Consider the following 20087-nt stretch of genomic DNA (forward strand, 5'->3'; position numbering starts at 1 on the left):
TTGAAACGACCTTGTGTGTCTAGGTATGTTTCGTCAATTTTTACGTGTTCATTTTTGATGAAATCTATGTGTGAGGTGATAAACTCATATAAGATCATTTTTAGATTGGAAACATCCAGGAAATCATCACCAAGGACAATTACACTTGAGGAAGGACCCAAGTTGTTGGCTAAAGCTGTCCAAGACAGCCCAACCAACGGTTGGCAATCGATGCCCACTGGATCAGTCGACGCCCCTTTGGTTAGGTCTCATAGTTTGAGAATTAGTAATGGGTGAGAAGGGACAAAAGACAAGCCTCAGTTCAGACCACAGACCAACATGACGGTCCGTTGCTCAAGGGACGGACCGTCGGTAGTCCATCAGTCGATAATACTATCCTGCATGGAGTTCATTGTAAGTTCAAGGGGTAAAATGGTAAATTCACCCCACGTCCCAATAATTACTTTGGATGGTTGTTTTGAGTTTTTATGGGTATCTTCAGAGTATATAAGTCATTAAACTCTCAATTACCCTAACACCCAAATCAAAACACATTCCCTCCCAAAGTTTCTTCAAAAACCTCCATGATAGTTCAAGGTGAAAAATGAACTTGAAGATGTTTCTTCAATGGACTTTCGTCTTTAATTATCATTGGGTTCTTCTAATAAGGTATGAGAGTTCTTAATTTAAGGCTTGCTATCACCTTAGAGCCAATTCCAAATATGATTTTCAAAGATTTAAAAAGATGAAAAAGTCTAACATCTACTCTAAGTCTTGGGTTCTTGCACGAAATATTTTCAAACATTAATATATTATATTATTGATATATAATTTCTGTTTTCCAATGAAATTCTCCCTGAACCCTTGACCTTCACAAATCTCTCAATTTGACTGAAATATGGGTTATGTGATCATGCTTTGATATTAACTAATTCAAGTGTAGATTGTTATGGGCTTTTGATTAATGTATAGATTACAATTAATTTGTTTATAGTCTCTTTCAATTTTATCAGTTGAGTATTGTATATTATTAGATCTATTCAATATTAGGCTTATTGAATTGATACTTACATAAGGCTTATGAACTCCAGTGTAGATTTCTATGGGCTAATGATTGATGTAATAATTGTATTGAATTAATGTCTAATTGGTTTTAGATTGATAATCGTATATTGAATTGACCTAGTTTCTTTGAGTATTATACTTTATGTATTTAATTGATGTTCACGGCCATGGGTAAGGGTCATATGGTAACAAATTGGATGATTTAGCTTTGGATTTAAGTGGTAAGATAGAATGGGTGGTATGATGGCCTAATTCCCTTTATTTCATGTTAATTATACTTCAGTTATGTTGTAATTTGTATGTTCCACTTATGGTGGCGGTGCTATATGAATTGATGTGGCCTTGTCGGCATTACGTTATGCAATATGATGATGATGGCCTTGTCGGTATTACGTTATGCAATATGATGATGATGTCCTTGTCGGAACTACTTGATGTATTATGATGAATTATGTACTTGATTATGTGAAGTATGATCATATCTACCTATATTAGAAGTAATGTGAAATTATGTATTCTTCTATTGATGTTATTTAGGTGATCATGTAGACTATGACTATGTTCTTGTATGTGTGGTCTTAGAGTTAATGCATGTTTTTTCCTACTAGAATATATGAGTCTATGATGATTATATTGATGATGATATGGTAGTGTATACGATGGAAAAAAGATGATAATGGTTATCCCTAAGTGACTTAAAGAATGACATGTAAATTGTGTTAAGGTGAAGTATGTGGTGTCTTATCTTGGTTGACTTGGGTCCCTTACATAATGCATGTATGAAAGTGAATATGAGATGTGACTTGTCAGAGGAGGTGTGATAGATGGTGTTGATGACCTTAGTTTGGCTTAGTTTCATTTTGAAGGGTAGTTGAGTTTTAAAGAATGGTAAGGTATATTGTTAGAAATTTGAAGGAGTGGTTGTTGAGATAATTTGAAGTTTTTTAATACCCCATTCATAGTAAGGGAGGTGTTTTTATTTGAAAGAGTAAAGGCGAGTTCTCGTAGTAAAGGGGATGTAGTGGTTACATGATGAGACCTTTTAGAGTTTGAAGTCTACATGAAATAGATTTGGTGAGAAAGTACTAGTAATGTATAAGGTGCCTTGAGGGAGTTCCTTGTAGTAGATGGTATGTTGACCTTAGATGGGTTTCTCCTATGTAGGGGAGTATGGTGAAGGTATGGTTGTTGGGAGTGAGGTGCCATAAACATTTCTTTATGTGTTTACTCAAGCCTAATACAAGAGTTCTTAGTAACTTGATTGATGTAGGAGTCTCTTGTGGAAGGTGAGATCCAAATACTCTCCTTATGATATGCATGTTCTGATTGAAGTTTTGTTGAATATGGTATCTTCCCTATAGTTCATGTGTGTCTAGTGTAGGTTGCTAATTGTTTCATGACGTTGAATAGTTAGCATGTCTAAATTGTTACATGAGATTGATTTATTGAGAATTTGTAAGCAATTTCAAAAGTGTGCATTGTTAGATTTTGAATCATGTTCACTGTAAAGACTGCCTACTCACTATAACATTTTGCAAAAATTGACTAATTCATTCTTTGCTAAAAAATTGTTGTAATATTGTTAGAATTGATTTATATGAGCATGATATTGAATATAAAATGAGATTTTGCTATTTGGGATGAAGCATGTGAGTTTTGTAGCATGATGAGTTATAAAATGTTTTCTAGTTTCTTGTTGTGTAGTGATTCTCTTAATTATGTGAAATTTATCTTCTCTTAGATGTTTGTATTGTATGAGATGTTATATGGTATCATGAGGAGTTGCTAATTGATTCTCTACAATTGGAAGTGTTCGGAGAATGGCAAGTGCATTGAAGGACGAATGTTGTTCAAGTGGAGGAGAATGTAAGACCCCGAAAATGCATAGGTGAAGCTATAGCCGTCATGATGGAATAAGGTCCTAAAAATTGTTATAATGTGGGTTTCAGGCAGTGTCAAAGAGTTTAGCTGCATTAGAAGTCAAACGTCAAGGGAAGACCAAGACATTTGATGACCTACTCACCTAGGTGCCTCATATGTGGTTTTATGTGCTTATGTGTGATTCATGAGGTTATTGTAACGACCTGTTTAGTCGTTTTGAGCAGCTGATTTTATTTCTAGAAAAATAGGCTGAGGCGACGGACCCCACGACGGACCGTCATGGGCACGACGGACCGTTGCAGGGTCTCGTTTCAGAACACTTAGAAAATCTGAAATTGGGTAATGAAAGTCGACTCTCTGAACTTCGTGACGGAATGGCAGGACGGACCGTCACAGGCATGATGGATCGTCACAGAGTCTTCAGTGGAAATCCAGTCTCTGAACCTTGCGACGACCTGCAGGACGGACCGTCGCAGGCACGACGGGCCGTCGCAGGTTGCGTAATCCCAGTCTGGGTCGGATTTCTTATACGTTTTAAGGGACGTTTTTGACTATTCCTGTTTTAATTATAAAGTTAGTGGGTTAATGTTAATAAGTCTAATTACATAGGGGTTAAAAGACGTAACCTAAAGTTAATTAGTGGGTTATTATTGCCATCTTTTATTCTTAATTATATACTAATTAGGGTAAAAGAAAGATGGTTTGAATAAGAAAATAGAAAGAACAAAGAGAAAAAGGGAGAATCGAACGAGAAGAGGAGAAACACAAAGCTTTGGGAAATTGCTTGCTTGATTACTAGTCTTCGGTGGAGGTAGGTTATGGTTTCTCTTACGATATTCGTAGTAAACTTTTAATAGTGAATAATATGTATTGACAATATTGTAAACCCTGCTATGTGCTTAATTGTATGCTTGCATGAATGTAATTATATAATTGTGACTATATAAGCATGATGAAGTTATTGAATCCAAATCTTGCAAAACCCTAATCTCTTTGTTAATGACTAGGCCTTGGTATAAAAGAAGGCGTGATGAACTAAAATAATGAGATTGATGATGCCTTGGTAAGAAAGAAGGCTTGATGAATTGATAGAAGGAGATTTAGGGGATCGGGGGTCACAAACCGACACGTAGATTTAGGGGATCGGGTGTCATGAACCGATACATAGATTTAGGGGATCGGGTGTCACGAACCGACACGTAGATTTAGGGGATCGGGTGTCACGAACCGACACATAGATTTAGGGGATCGGGTGTCACGAATCGACACGTAGATTTAGGGGATCGGGTTTCACGAACCGATACGTAGATTTAGGGGATCGGATTGTCACGTTCCGACACATAGTAGTAGGGGATCGGAGTGTCACGTACCGACACAAGAGGATTAATGAATATGAGGGAGCGGAGTGTCACGTACCGACACAAGATAAATAAAGATAATGAATCTTGAAAGATGTTAATATACTCAATCTAATGAACATAATTCCCAAATGAGTACGGTATCGAGGCTTGAGTCCTCGTGTGTGAACTTGACGGTAATTGTTAATGATATAGTACTTGATGTTGCTACATGTTGAGTATCATAGTTGATTTTATGATATTACTTGGTGTATATTGATTCCTATTTTGAGTTGGCCGATGTTATCAACTCAGTACCCGTATTTTGTACTGACCCCTACTTTTATGTTTTCTTCTTGTTTATTTGTGGAGTGCAGCAAACGTACCGTCATCTTCGACTCAACAGTATCTCTAGCCAGTCTTCATTACTTCGAATATAAAGGTTAGCTAATGCTTCTAGCTCGGACTGGATCTTCCTCTTCATGTCTTGATGCCTTGAAGTTCCGGCGTGGACTAGCTTTTATGTATTTTTAGCTTCTTAGAAACTCTTAGATTTAGTAATTTGAAGTAGATGTTCTTGTGATGATGACTTCCAGATTTTGGGGAATAATAGATGTTGGATTTTAGAAGTTATTGAATTGGTTTTTATTAATGAGTTAAGTCTTCCTCTTTACTTTTTGTTGATATTATATTGAAATGTTAAGGTTTAGATTGGTTGGTACGCTCACATAGGAGGGTAAGTGTGGGTGCCAATCGCGGCCCGATTTGGGTCGTGACAAACGTGGTATCAGAGCATTAGGTTCGTTGGTCTCATCACACAAGAACGAGTCTAGTAGTGTCTTAAGGAACGGTAGGGGACGCCTTTACTTTTCTTTGAGAGGCTATAAGACTTTAGGAAAATTCCATTCTTTCATTCTTTCTTTCGTGCTATTACTTGGATCCAATTGGTATCTAGGTGATACAAATTGGTATGTGACCATCTTCACTCTATTTCGCAGATGGTTAGAACTAGAGCAACAACCGCGCCAACACTAGCACCGGCGGGACAAGAAGCGTCTGAGCCAGCCACCGGGTCTGTAGCTCGAGGAAGAGTAGCGGCAAGAAGCCGTGGTAGAGGTCGTGTCAGGACGTCCTCTAGAGGAAGAGGACAAGCACCTAGCCCATCTGGTACTAGGGCGGTGACTCCTCCACCGACTGAGGAAGTAGTAAGAGAAGGGGAGGAAGGGGAAACTGAACAAGTGGAAAATGAGGAATTGCCACCCTAACGTACCCCAGAGATGATCAATCAGGTTCTCGCTTATCTTAGCGGGTTGTCTGATCAGGGTAAAGCCTCTCCAGTGTTTTTTGCACCAACACCTCCGGTGTCAGAGGTACAACATGCAGCCACTATGGCTCCTCGTATGGGTGCCTCATTGGACATAGGCACGTTTCCACGTCTGACTACTGGGCCTATAATGACAAATGATCAGCATGAACTTTTCAGTAAGTTCTTGAAATTGAAACCTCCAGTCTTCAAGGGTGCTGAATCTGAGGATGCTTACGATTTTCTGGTTGACTGTCATGAGCTACTACACAAGATGGGTATAGTAGAACGGTTTGGTGTTGAGTTCATGAGTTATCAGTTTCAAGGGAACGCCAAAATGTGGTGGCGGTCACATGTTGAGTGTCAACCAACAGAGGCACCACCTATGACTTGGGCCTCATTCTCTAGCTTGTTTATGGAGAAGTATATCCCCCGGACTTTAAAGGAAAGGAAAAGGGATGAGTTCTTGAGCCTAGAGCAAGGTAGGATGTCGGTCAATGCATATGAGGCTAAGTTTCGTGCACTATCCAGATATGCCACCCAACTTTGTTTCAGACCACAAGAGCGGATTCATCGTATTGTGAAGGGGTTGAGGTCAGAGTTTCGGATTTCAGCCTTACAGGTAGCGGCTACGGCAAAATCCTTCCAAGAAGTGGTAGATTTCGTGGTAGAGGTGGAAGGAGTGAAGCCAGATGAATTCACCATGGCATCGACATCAAAGAGGTTTAGAAAGGGAGGTGAGTTTAATTGTTCTTACTCTAGAGGACAGGGTTCCGGAGGTTACTCAGATGTACTACAAATAATGGTTAATTGTAGCATAAATTTGAGCCCATTTTATTTCTTCTTATGCTTGGTTAAATACACGGCCAGGTGGATGCCGCCTAAGATCTTGATCTTTTCGTCTTAATGTAGGTGATTAGAAGGCGGCCAATGTTGTTGACCTTGCTGGAGCTTCTTCTTCGTGGAGCTACCAAAGAAGAAGTTGTGGTTTCTCTCCACCGATGCTTCTTTCATATCATTTGCTTTAGTTTCCTTTTTTTCTTTTTGTTTATTTTTGTTTTCATTTAGCTTTAGTTTTAGTGATTTGTGTTTTAATAATATTAGATGCATAGAATTTAGGATTAACTCGATGTCTTTACTTCTGGTTCTTTTTCTACTTCTCATGTGTTTCCATATTTATTTGCTTATATTTTTATTTTTTTTAAAAAGTTGGTTATTGAAATTTGGGTTCCTAACACTTTGATTTTGATGTTACTGTTTTTAAAATTTATTAATTTCTTATATGTAGTTCTTTGCATTTACTTCAAGGAGAAAGAGCAGAATTGCAAACCAATGAACATTCAACACTATTTTACATCTTTCGTTTCTTAATTCCACTCTTGATGTCCCCCGTGAAACCGTTTTCAAGCCAATCGTACCATTCATTGCATTAAAAATATACTAAAATGAGTAAATATTTAAAACATTCTTTACACAATAAGAACTCTTTCCATAAGCATTACACAAGTAGAAGACTTTCATTTAAAACATTAAACAATTACAACATCTCTTTGAACCATCTAAAATTCAGAGTATATAACACTTGGGACTAAACCTCTACAAGGCCTAAAATAAAGACTAAGACATAAAGGAACACAGTGGATATTGTCCTTGAATCAGTGAGGACTCACCAATACTTCATCGTCAACCCTTAGAAACCTATCCATCATTCATGGCACATCAAGACTTCCAATTCCCTACACTTAAGTCAAAAAGGGAAAAAAAGGGGTTATATCACATTAGACGCACTAAGTATGGGAGCCATGCAAAAATCATGAAAAAAGGGACATTTAGTAAATAACATGCTTTTCATGAATTTTGATTAAAATATCATTCTATAAGCATAAGAAAAACATTTAACAATTTAGAAACACATATGAAATAATTTAAGAAAATATTCACATTTTTAGAAAATATTATAGTGAACTCACTTCACTGTTACAGTGAAGTTCTTTAGCTTCACCTTGCACCCTTTTTAACATATAATTCCCTCACTAAAAGCTAAACTAAGACTCAATTAAGTAAGACAAAGAGAGACCGCCCATACACCCTCTCGAGCCACACTTAAATAATCGTTAAGACCACCCATAAAGAGATCAACATACATTTACAAATCATCAACACATAGATAATATGACATTTTGCTTGTAAGGCTATCAAAAGACTTACATAAGAAAAATCAAGAAGATAACGTCCATGATTGACCTCTTCAAGATTACCTAAGTAATCCTTAAGAATACCTAGGTTCAAATCATGTCCACATAATCAACCATCTTCCCTAACTAGAGTCATTCTTAAGGGTAAGATAAGAAGTGACCATTCCTATGCCCCCTTCACACGTTAACTAGACAAACCTTAACTACTCTAGATAAGTACTTATTCATTTAACACACTTTATTAGCTTAATTAATTACATTCATTAGTTCATTTAAAACTCATTCATCATATAAGGACATTCAAGTAATGATCCTGGACAAGACCTAGGGACTCCAACTATTACCTTCAAAGCCTATTGTGAAATGTCTAGATTGCGTCCCATACAACCACCTAAACTTTATAGAACTTCTCCAATGATAATGGGTATCCCATATGATGAGAATAGGAAATAACCGACATAGTCCATGTTATCAAAGCATAGAATCCATAGTTCTAACCTACTGGAATGAGGGTGTTCTACGTGTCAATGGTTGAACTTGGACACATCTCATGTATGACACATGGTTAAGGAAAACGAAGGGCGTGCTTTGTATTCTAGTGTTATTCCTTAACTAGGAATACTTCCCGTACAATACTCACTCAGTGCTAGCCTTTGTTCTCATAATGTAATTCAATTTAAACTTCATATAATTGGCTTTCATATCTAGTTCATATCCCAATAACATTTACCCTACCAATGTGGTCCTCTTAGGTCTACCTTCCAATGGAGACATGAACCTCATTTTGACATTCCTAAGGTTTGATATGGTTCCGTTTCATCCAATCAACCTTATGTCTATCATTCATTAAAATTCTACAATACTATTACGGCTTTCGACTTCAACATTCATAACCTTAACACTAGGTTCAAGGTTTCATAAAAAGACCCTCCTAACATCATTCATGGTCACATGTCATTCATACATTCAAGACTAAGAAGCTTTAGCCTTCTAAGACAAGACATCTCATATTCGCTTTCATATATGCATCAAGTAAGGGACACAAGTCAACCAAGACAAGACACCACATACTTCACCTTAACACATTTTACATGTCATTATTTAAGTCACTTAAGGAAAACCATTATCATATTTTTGTCATCCTATAAACTACCATATCATCGTCGATATAACCATCATATACTCATATAGTCAAGTAGGAACAACCATGCATCAACTCTTTCCATAAGCATTACACAAGTAGAAGACTTTCATTTAAAACATTAAACAATTACAACATCTCTTTGAACCATCTAAAATTCAGAGTATATAACACTTGCGACTAAACCTCTACAAGGCATAAAATAAAGACTAAGACATAAAGGAACACAGTGGATATTGTCCTTGAATCAGTGAGGACTCACCAATACTTCATCGTCAACGCTTAGAAACCTATCCATCATTCATGGCACATCAAGACTTCCAATTCCCTACACTTAAGTCAAAAAGGGAAAAGAAGGGGTTATATCACATTAGATGCACTAAGTATGGGAGCCATGCAAAAATCATGAAAAAGGGACATTTAGTAAATAACATGCTTTTCATGAATTTTGATTAAAATATCATTCTATAAGCATAAGAAAAACATTGAACAACTTAGAAACACATAAGAAATAATTTAAGAAAATATTCACATTTTTAGAAAATATTACACTGAACTCAGTTCACTGTTAAAGTGAAGTTCTTTAGCTTCACCTTGCACCCTTTTTAACATATAATTCCCTCACTAAAAGCTATCCTAAGACTCAATTAAGTAAGACAAAGAGAGACCGCCCATACACCCTCTCGAGCCACACTTAAATAATCGTTAAGACCACCCATAAAGAGATCAACATACATTTACAAATCATCAACACATAGATAATATGACATTTTTCTTGTAAGGCTATCAAAAGACTTACATAAGAAAAATCAAGAAGATAACGTCCATGATTGACCTCTTCAAGATTACGTAAGTAATCCTTAAGAATACCTAGGTTCAAATCATGTCCACATAATCAACCATCTTCCCTAACTAGAGTTATTCTTAAGGGTAAGATAAGAAGTGACCATTCCTATGCCCCCTTCACACGTTAACTAGACAAACCTTAACTACTCTAGATAAGTACTTATTCATTTAACACACTTTATTAGCTTAAGTCATTACATTCATTAGTTCATTTAAGACTCACTCATCATATAAGGACATTCAAGTAATGATCCTTGACAAGACCTAGGGACTCCAACTATTACCTTCAAAGCCTATTGTGAAATGTCTAGATAGCGTCCCATACAACCACCTAAACTTTATAGAACTTCTCTAATGATAATAAGTATCCCATATGATGAGAATAGGAAATAACCGACATAGACCATATTATCAAAGCATAGAATCCATAGTTCTAACCTACTGGAATGAGGGTGTTCCACGTGCCAATGGTTGAACTTGGACACATCCCATGTATGACACATGGTTAAGGAAAACGAAGGGTGTGCTTTGTATTCTAGTGTTATTCCTTAACTAGGAATACTTCCCGTACAATACTCACTCAGTGCTAGCCTTTGTTCTGATAGAGTAATTCAATTTAAGCTTCATATAATTGGGTTTCATATCTAGTTCATATCCCTATAACATTTACCCTACCAATGTGGTCCTCTTAGGGCTACCTTCCAATGGAGACATGAACCTCATTTTGACTTTCCTAAGGTTTGATATGGTTCCGTTCCAGCCAATCAACCTTATGTCTATCATTCATTAAAATTCTACAATACTATTACGGCTTTCGACTTCAACATTCATAACCTTAACACTAGGTTCAAGGTTTCATAAAAAGACCCTTCTAACATCATTCATGGTCACATGTCATTCATACATTCAAGACTAAGAAGATTTAGCCTTCTAAGTCAAGACATCTCATATTCGCTTTCATATATGCATCAAGTAAGGGACACAAGTCAACCAAGAAAAGACACCACATACTTCACCTTAACACATTTTACATGTCATTATTTAAGTCACTTAGGGAAAACCATTATCATATTTTTGTCATCCTATAAACTACCATATCATCGTCGATATAACCATCATATACTCATATAGTCAAGTAGGAACAACCATGCATCAACTCTAACACTACACACACAAGAATATAGTCATCGTCTGCATAATTCTCTAACATACAGAGAAAGAACACATAATTTCACATTACTTCACATATAGGTAGAAATGTTTATACTTCCCATAAATCAACTACACAAATCATCATCATACTTCAAGTAGTGCCGACAAGTCCATGATCATCATATTTCATAAAGTAACACCGACAAGCCCACATCAATTCACATAGCACCGCCACCATAATTGGAACATACAAATGACAACATATTTGAAGTCTAATTAATATGAAATAAAGGGAATTAGGGCAGCATACCCTCACTCCACCTTAGCATTTCAATTCCAAAGCTAAATCATCCGATTCGATACCATAAAGCCCTTACCCATGGCCATAAACAATCATTCAATGCAATCATAACAATTCTAAATGAAACTAGGTCAATTCATACACATTCATCAGTAGAATGAAACCTAGATATCAATTGAATATAATTATCACATCATTTGATAACCTGTAGAAAAAATTATTAGAATTTATAAGCCGTAAGTCAATATCAATTCAATAAGCCTAATATTCAATAGATCTAAGAATATAAAATGCTCAACTAATCAAATTGAAAAATCCTATAAACCAATTAACCATAATCTATACATTTACAAAGATCCCATAACAATCTACACTTGAATTCATCGATATCAAAGCAGGATCACATAACCTATACATTAGTAAATTAAGAGATTTGTAAAGTACAAAGGTTCATGGATAATTTCATTGGAAAAAATCAATTATACATGAATAACATCATATCTTCATGTTTGAAAACCTTTCATGCAAGAACCCAAGAATTAGAGTAGAAATTGGACTTTTTCATCTTTTTTGATATCTTTGAAATTGACTCTAAGGTGATAGCAAGCCTTAGATGAAGAACTCCCATACCTTATTAGAAGAACCCAATGAAAATTTAATAAGAAACTTCATTGAATAACCATCTTCAAGCTCCATCTTCACCTTGAACTCTCATGAAGTTTATTGAAGAAATTTTGGGAGGGAATGTGTTTTGATTTAGGTGTTAGGGTTTAATTGAGAGTTTAATGACTTATATACTTATAATATACCCATATCAAGTCAAATCAATTGTCCAAAGTCTTATTGGTATGGGGGGTGAATTTAACAATTCACCTCTTGAAGTTACAGTGGCTTGCGCAAGGACAGATCCAAATAACGAATGGACCATCGACGGCCCGTCCCTTGACCAACGGACCATCTTGTTGTCCGTGGTCTGGAATGAGGCTTGTCTTTGGTACCTCATCTCCCATTACTAAGTCCCAATTGACGAGAACTAACCAACGGGGTGTCGACTGACCCATTGGGCATCGATTGCTATCCGTTAGTTGGGCTGTCTTGGCACCAACTTGGGTCCTTCCTCAATGAACCTTGGATGGTCCTCAGGGATGTTTTCCCTGAAGTTTCCAATCCAAACATGATCATATATGAGTTTAGGAACTCTCACATGAATTTCATCCCAAACGAACACGTAATACTCGAGGAAACATACATACACACTCAAGGTTTTTTTTAGGCAAACCTTTCGAACGTCATGGATGTTTGACCTCCAAACTTCACAAACTTGACACACTGCCTATAAACACCATAATAACTCATTTAAGGACTTTTTAAAATCATTAACCACACATAAAACCACAAATGAGGCACATAGGTGACTTAGTCGTCGAACGTCTTGGTCATCCTTTGAAGTTTGATTCCCAATGCACCTAAACTCTTAGACATTCCCTCAAACCAACATTATAAACCATTTTAGGACCTTAAACTATCATAATAATCAATTTATGTTCTAGATTAACCTCTGTTATTTTGGTGGTTTTATAGTAGGTGACATCGACGAAACCAACTATAGACCGTCAGTCGACTTTGTCGATGGGCCAGTCGCCTTTCAGTCCTCATATGTGAGCAAAGGTTGACCAGTATGGATCGTTAGTGAACTTATGGTCCATCAATCGACTCCGTCGATGGGCCATTCAACTTTCAGTCATCAATTGCGAACGACGGTCGACTAGTATGAACCGTCAGTCGACTTACAGTCCGTCAGTGACTCCAAATGCTTTTAAGTCAAGGGTCGCTTGGTATTTTGCTTGATCGTTTAGCCCCAAAGCTACAATGTTAGACCTTATATCATGAGGTTTTAGTCAGCTTAAGCCTAGAAACATAAGTAGATCTTACATAAGTCGAATCGTTAATCAAAATATAGAAAATTAGAAGTAATAGAAGGGAAAAAGTTCAAGAACCCTAGTTCATGAACACAACAAGTTTCCATCTACTCCAGCCCTGAAATGAGAAGATTTATCCATGGAACTCATCACCTGGTATGTGGGATTTCACTAGTGGGTTCCTTTTGCCCATTAGGTCCCTAGAATTCAGTTAGTTTCTTGATTCCATTATTATGAGTAGACCTAGGATTTATAGAAATACAATAGTTTAGTATTAATTAGTTAGTTATATGTTGCAAATCAGGTTATCATGTTAATAGTAAGTTTATTGCTTGAATTTTAGAACTCTAACTATGTACTTCTTTAATTCTTGAATTACCCATGTTAGGTCAAATATATCAGTCATTCAGTTATATATGTGTTAGTTATTAATGCATCATTATCGTATTAATTGTTGCATTCTTAGTTTGCACATTCAATTTTGAGATATCCAATATTGTAGAAACTTAGTCATAATGTGTTGATCACTTAATAGATTAGGAGTAGCATAATACTGAGTTTGACTAGGATCCAACGTACCCAAAGAGTCCTAGAACTATTCTAAGTAGGTTGTAAGTCCCCTATGTGGGCATTAGTTTAGTGAACATGTCAACATGCCTTTATACCTGTAGCAGGGAATATTAGGTCCTTTCGTTGGGGATATATATTGGACTCCACATTTATCTCATTTAATTTTATATCGTTATTAGAAGCTCCAAAGTTCATTAAGACTCTATTGCATTGTCTATACATACAATTTAGTCAGTATTCAGTCTCATCATGTTATAAATTTGGTCGTTGCATCCAGTAAGCTCAGCATTCATGTAAAGAATATTACACTTGATTTTGTGCCTGTTCAGTTGTGTATTATTTCAAGTTTATTCTATCATTCATGATTAGTATGCATACGTGCGCTACATCTGCTCGTGATGTAGGTTCAGGTTCTCAACATTCAGATCACGCTTAGATTGATTCCTAATCTCCAGTTTAACATAATTAGTGGTGAGTCCTCGTTCTCCGAGGAGATTAATCATGAGTTCCTTTTAGTATTTTTACTCCTCTAATTTCTATTTTGCTGGACTTAGCTGGGGCCTGTCCCAACATTTCTAGTCAGTTAAAGGTTATTTTAAGACATAGTTCAAAATTTTACATCATTTTCAAAAATACAGGTAACGTTAAACATTTTAACGGCTAACGAATCAAAAGTCTCAAAAAGTATTATTACAAAATAATTCACAATATGCTTAACGTTGTAAGAACCTCGCAGAGGTATGCTATAATTATGTGCATGCGTGATTATGTTCTTAGCACCAACTTAGTAAAACCCTTCCTAAAATGACAATGATTTTTCACTTACGGAACAACTACTCAGACTTTGTCCCAATCAATGCTAATCAAACACTCACAAGCAATCAATGATTTACCCTTAAGAAAGTTGTCACTCTATATCAATCTTGAGGCATCAACAATTCAAATCTTATTATAGAAACAAAACAATGCAGCTACAAACTACAAATCAAAAACAAAAGTAGAGCAATCAACACAGAATCAACAAAAACATCCACTATATAGAAGTATGACAAGCGCACACCAATCCATAACAAAGAAAAAGAAGTTGGCCCGACAAGGAAACGATCACACTATGAAGAAACAATCAACATAATGCGCATAGCTTTGTTAATCAATTTAAAGAGGTAAGATAATAAAGCTTTGTGATTCATGTCTTGTTCCAATCATATGTACCGTATTGCGGTTCTCCATGAGAAAAAATCATCGAAAAAGTTATGCTACAATATAGGGCTTTCGTCAAACGACTAACAAATGTTAGATGAAAAAGAGAATCAGGGACATAAACAACAAAGTCTAGGATGGCAGAAGAAAGGGGTTTGACTTTTCCAACCCCTTATGGTTTTCATTTGGATTTAATTAGCTAAAGTAATAGCTAGAAAAGATTGTGAATAAACATATCAAATAAAAATGATTTATTAACTGAGATATGATCAAAAGCACTAGAGTCCATGACCCATATTCCAATATTACATGATTGCGACACACAAGCAAAAGAATTACCCGCAACAGACACATCTGATTGTGTAACCAAAACAAAACTACTTGTGGAGACATTTGCTTATTTGCACAATATTGGAGGAACTCATTATATTTTGTCTAAGAAATATGAGTATTTTAGATGGTTAATTAGGTTGAGCACCATTTGCTACCGGTGGCGATATTTGTTTACTTGCACGATTTTGAAGGAACTCATTATATTCCTTTAGAATAATAGGATCATAACTGAGTTGTGGACCATGCAAAATATAACATATATCATGAATGTGTCCACTCTTATGACAATGAATACATTTGGATCGAGGTTTTCCAAAATGCCCTCCCCCTCATCGATTCTCCGTAGACTGATCTGTATAATTTTCAACGGTTTGAGATGCGATAATAAAGAAGTCAACATTGGGTGAAAAAATTACTTTGTGACTTGGAGGTGCTGCAAGACGAAGGATACAATCACATAATGCAGAAAAATTAAGTAAACCTTACGCGCAGACGCTTGAGACAGATCTCGCCGGATGTTACCACATCCGATCGGTGCGTGAGAACACGTGGGGTGGTGTTTTCCGGTGGTTATGGCATGGGTTTCGTCGTGGGAGATTTCTGAGCCTCGTAGTGGTGTTTGTTTTTATACAACACCCACCGTAAGAAAAAGAATAACAAAATAAGACCCAACAATCACTGGAAATTGACATAGATATACAATGACTTGTTTGTTCTCACCAATGCGCTAATACCATGTGAGAAATGTATGCCAAAAATATTATTGAATTTTGTATCTAAATTTCTACATTGAGACCTCATTTATAGACACTACATCGGATCCTTTTCCAACTAAGATTCCTATTCTAGTTCCTATTACTATTTCTATTCTAAGTAGGAAAGACTTATTTCTATTCTAACAATAAACACATGCACATTTGAGAGTATAATTACAGCATAATTATCACTAATTGAAAGATAAATAATTTTTAACCCATTAATAAGTATACCATTTATATCCTAGTGACCGGTTGCATTATGTCAAGACCCTAAAAAATGAACTAATGTATCAAGAGCCTCACATGTGCCCAAAAAGTTATTACCATGTTAATTAAGTGTTTCAGAGCTTGTATAATTTATTTGAAGTGGTTTGGAGGTCATACTTCCAAGAACGACCAAGACACTCGAAAGTTGGTGTTTAGACGTACTAGTGTGTTCTGGTGTGCCTTTACGTGTTTCATGTGGTTTTTGGGCTCTAAGTTGATAGGTAAGGATCCTAAATTGTAAGTACACGTATTTTGTTTGAAATTTTTGTGATCGACTCCCCAAGGACCAACCAAAAGGTCCTTGAGAAGGACCCAAAGGATAGCCAAGGACTGCCTTGGAAGTGTTCAAACGGCACCCTATCATCGACGCCCCATCGATTGGGGGTGTTGCTCCAAACTTAGGTGTGGGAGATATGACTCTTAAAATTGAGCCTTAGTCACAAATGACGGAGTAGCAAGATGGCTTGTTGATCAGACCATGCTCAGTCTCTAGCATCCGTCGATTGGACCTGCAGTTCTGTCTGCTGCATGCTGCCTTGCTATGGGCAAATTGGGAAATTCACCCCATGTCCTAATTAAACTATGGGCGGTTAATGTAGGTGTATGTAGGTAATTTATTTTAGTATATAAGACTTAAACCTAACTTAGAATTCACTCTTCCAAATCAAACCTTCCCTTCCAAATATGAAACCCCAAAACCTCCATTGGAGACCAAGCTCAAGAACAAACTTTAGAGGTGGATTCTTGGTGAATTATTCTCCAAATTTCGTGGATTCTCTTATATAAGGTATGATATCTTTCATTCTTAGTTAATATTCCATCTAAGGAGTCCTTTTAAAAAAATTCAAATATGATTCTAAAGTAAAAAATCCTATCTTTCAATGTAGCCATGAGTTCATTGTTAAAGTGATTTCTAAAGCATTATAATGGGGAATATGTCATTAATATATTGTTTAAAAGTGATTTTCAGTCCAATTTCATGAAGAACACGTGATCTTCTTAATCCTTAAAATTAGTGTTTCATATAGGTCTTGTGATCTTGATTAGATAATGATCCAATTATGATTTGATTATAGTATACTGCTTGTTCGATTAATGTATACTGCTTGTTCCTAATGTTATATATGTTAATTGATATTTAATTGTTGGGAAATTTATCAATGATGATCATATCTTGGAGATTTGGTAAGTTGACCTATTTCATGTAATTAGCTTAGAATGTATATGATTTGCGATGATTGACGGTTTTTACATTCTTGTAAATCTTTATTTGTTGTGATCATGGAATTTAAGGCATTATGTGCAAGGTAAATTGATATAATTATTTCATGTTTATAAATTTGATGGGTATAACCCTTGATTCAAGTATCACGTCTAAGTGAGTTCATGTTGTGTGAAGTTATATGTATAGTCTTCAACACTAGTTGCATGATCTAGTTGTGTGGATGATGCTTTATATATGTGAATGATCTTGTTAGGGTTATGTGTGGTATATGTGGCTAATGATGATGAATACTTTGCATGAGACCTACCGATACGAACCCTATGTGAATGTGTGATCAATGTATGAAAGGAGTCTTCTATTCTAATGTTGAATATGCTCTTGCCTCCTATGATGTAATGTGAGTGTGTGTAGTCTATATTCCTTAATACTCTGGATGTGTATGACCGAAGACTTGAGGGATATTGTACATGTGTTGTGATCTCTAGAGAGTGGCTTCCTCAATGTTATGTTATAGCCATTATATGATCATGTTGACCAATGTCCACACACTTCATGCATGTCTACGAGTAGGGTAGATTCATATTTATGACGAAGGTGTAACATCCCGTATTCTAAGTGTACTTGTTCTATTTATACAACGCTTATAAATTAGCTTGTGGCATAGTTATGAATTCGATTTCCTATGCGACTAGTCAAAATATAATATGTTTGAGTAAACTTCCCATATATTAATTTAAGGTCGATGAAATATTTAAACTTGAAACCATATGGTGGTATTTGAGTCTTAAAATTGAAAATTTACATAGCGTAAATAAGTTATAAGTTAAGATAAAGGTACTAATGTCTAGAATTATTTAAAAAATTGAGGTTCTTGCTTGACTTCACTAAGCTAGTACCACCCAAAGGACAAAGTAGGTGCATCACCTACTAAGACTCTTTTGACCATGTATTGGGCAAAGTACACCACCTATATATTGCCCAAGTTGACTATAAAATTAAGGGAGAAATGGACAGCCAAGGTCCAACCATTCCAAGCCGACAAAAAATAAATGAATAGAAAAGTAAGTGCATCACCTACTTAAATGTGTGGCCTAAATTAAAGACACATGATGGTTGCAAATGAAGTATAAGAAAGGTGGCAAAAGAGAACATATTAAAGTCAAAAATATGATATTGAAGACTGCTATTGTATTGATTTATCTATGGGAGGTTATGGATGTACTTAGAGAATGATTGCAAAAAGCTGTAGGGGGATGATTTATAAGCTATGTTGATACACCATTAAATTAACATTTTGTTAAACTCACCGTCCATTCCTTGGGAAGGTTTTTCGGGTAAATAACTATAATGAACTGAATTTGTGAGAGAAAATAAACAATTAGAAAGATAATCGGATGGCTACTAATTTGATGAGTTGAAATATCCCGAGTTGGTTGGTAAGCTTCTAATATTATAGCCTTAATGAATTTTTGTAGTAGACGTAGAAAATGACGTTAAGGGATAAGTTGACACTTCGAAAGCTATATGAAATGGTAATTGAGGGCTATTAAATTTCTTATTTTGTTTGGCATAATCTAAAACTTGCATTACAAAAAGTATGCTTTCTGTGCCCTTGGTAGTGACTGATCCATAGTTATAGTTCCTACTCCTTAAAGCATTAAATTGAGCACTCTAATATGAGTTTGTTACTAAATGTACATGTTTACTCTACCAAATATTAGCATGCAAGGTTTAATCTTGTTTCATCGTCAAAGTAGCCCTGGCATATATTTCCCTTATATAAATTAAAATGATCGAGGATTACACATGGTACATATGTTTATATGTTTGATGTACGATCTGACCAAATCATGCAAACTTGCTTCAATTATCTAATTCATCGTACATGTCATATTTTTACATGTTCATTTGTTCCTTTTATTTGTTATTACTCCCATTGGGTAGACTATTATGTTACCTCAGAAGATTCTTCATGGTCTAGTGTAAACTTTATATTTACTTACTTGGAATATGTATCCGTCCTTAAGTTGAATCTGCCCACATTCACCTTTGGTTCAACATTCATGAAGGCCTTGTATTTATTAGTTAGTGAGTATCATTTAGAGTTCAAATATCTTGGCTTAATGATAAATGACTTTACTTGATGTGCTTAAATTTGAGATGTCACATTTGCTTCCCACGTCATTTTTATAATCGTAAGTCTATATTCATATGTCTTCTACTACTGGTCTATAGTTCCAAATTTAAACGATGATTATGAGCACCAAAAAAATCCCAAATAAGTTATTATCAACAAAAGAACAATCTCAAAAGATTTATGAACAACAAAACAATAATATCAAAGATTAAGAAATTTAAGTAAAGCTATATGTATAATTATGGGTGGCAGCCAAGAGGAAAATGCCTAGCATCGGTGGATCCCTATTGTTATAGAAGGGTGGAAACATAGGGGCCAAAACCTAGTATGGGCCGATGCCTATTAATATGGAAGGCTGGTAGCTAAGGGGTGAATGCCTAACATGGGTCGATCCCAATTTGTATAGAAGGGTGGAAGCTCAGGGGGGAAAGCTTAAAATGGTCCGATCCCTATTTGTATGGAATGGTGGAAGCTTAGG

This window comes from Solanum lycopersicum, chromosome 9 (genome assembly GCF_036512215.1).
Source record: "Solanum lycopersicum chromosome 9, SLM_r2.1".
NCBI lineage: Eukaryota > Viridiplantae > Streptophyta > Magnoliopsida > Solanales > Solanaceae > Solanum > Solanum lycopersicum.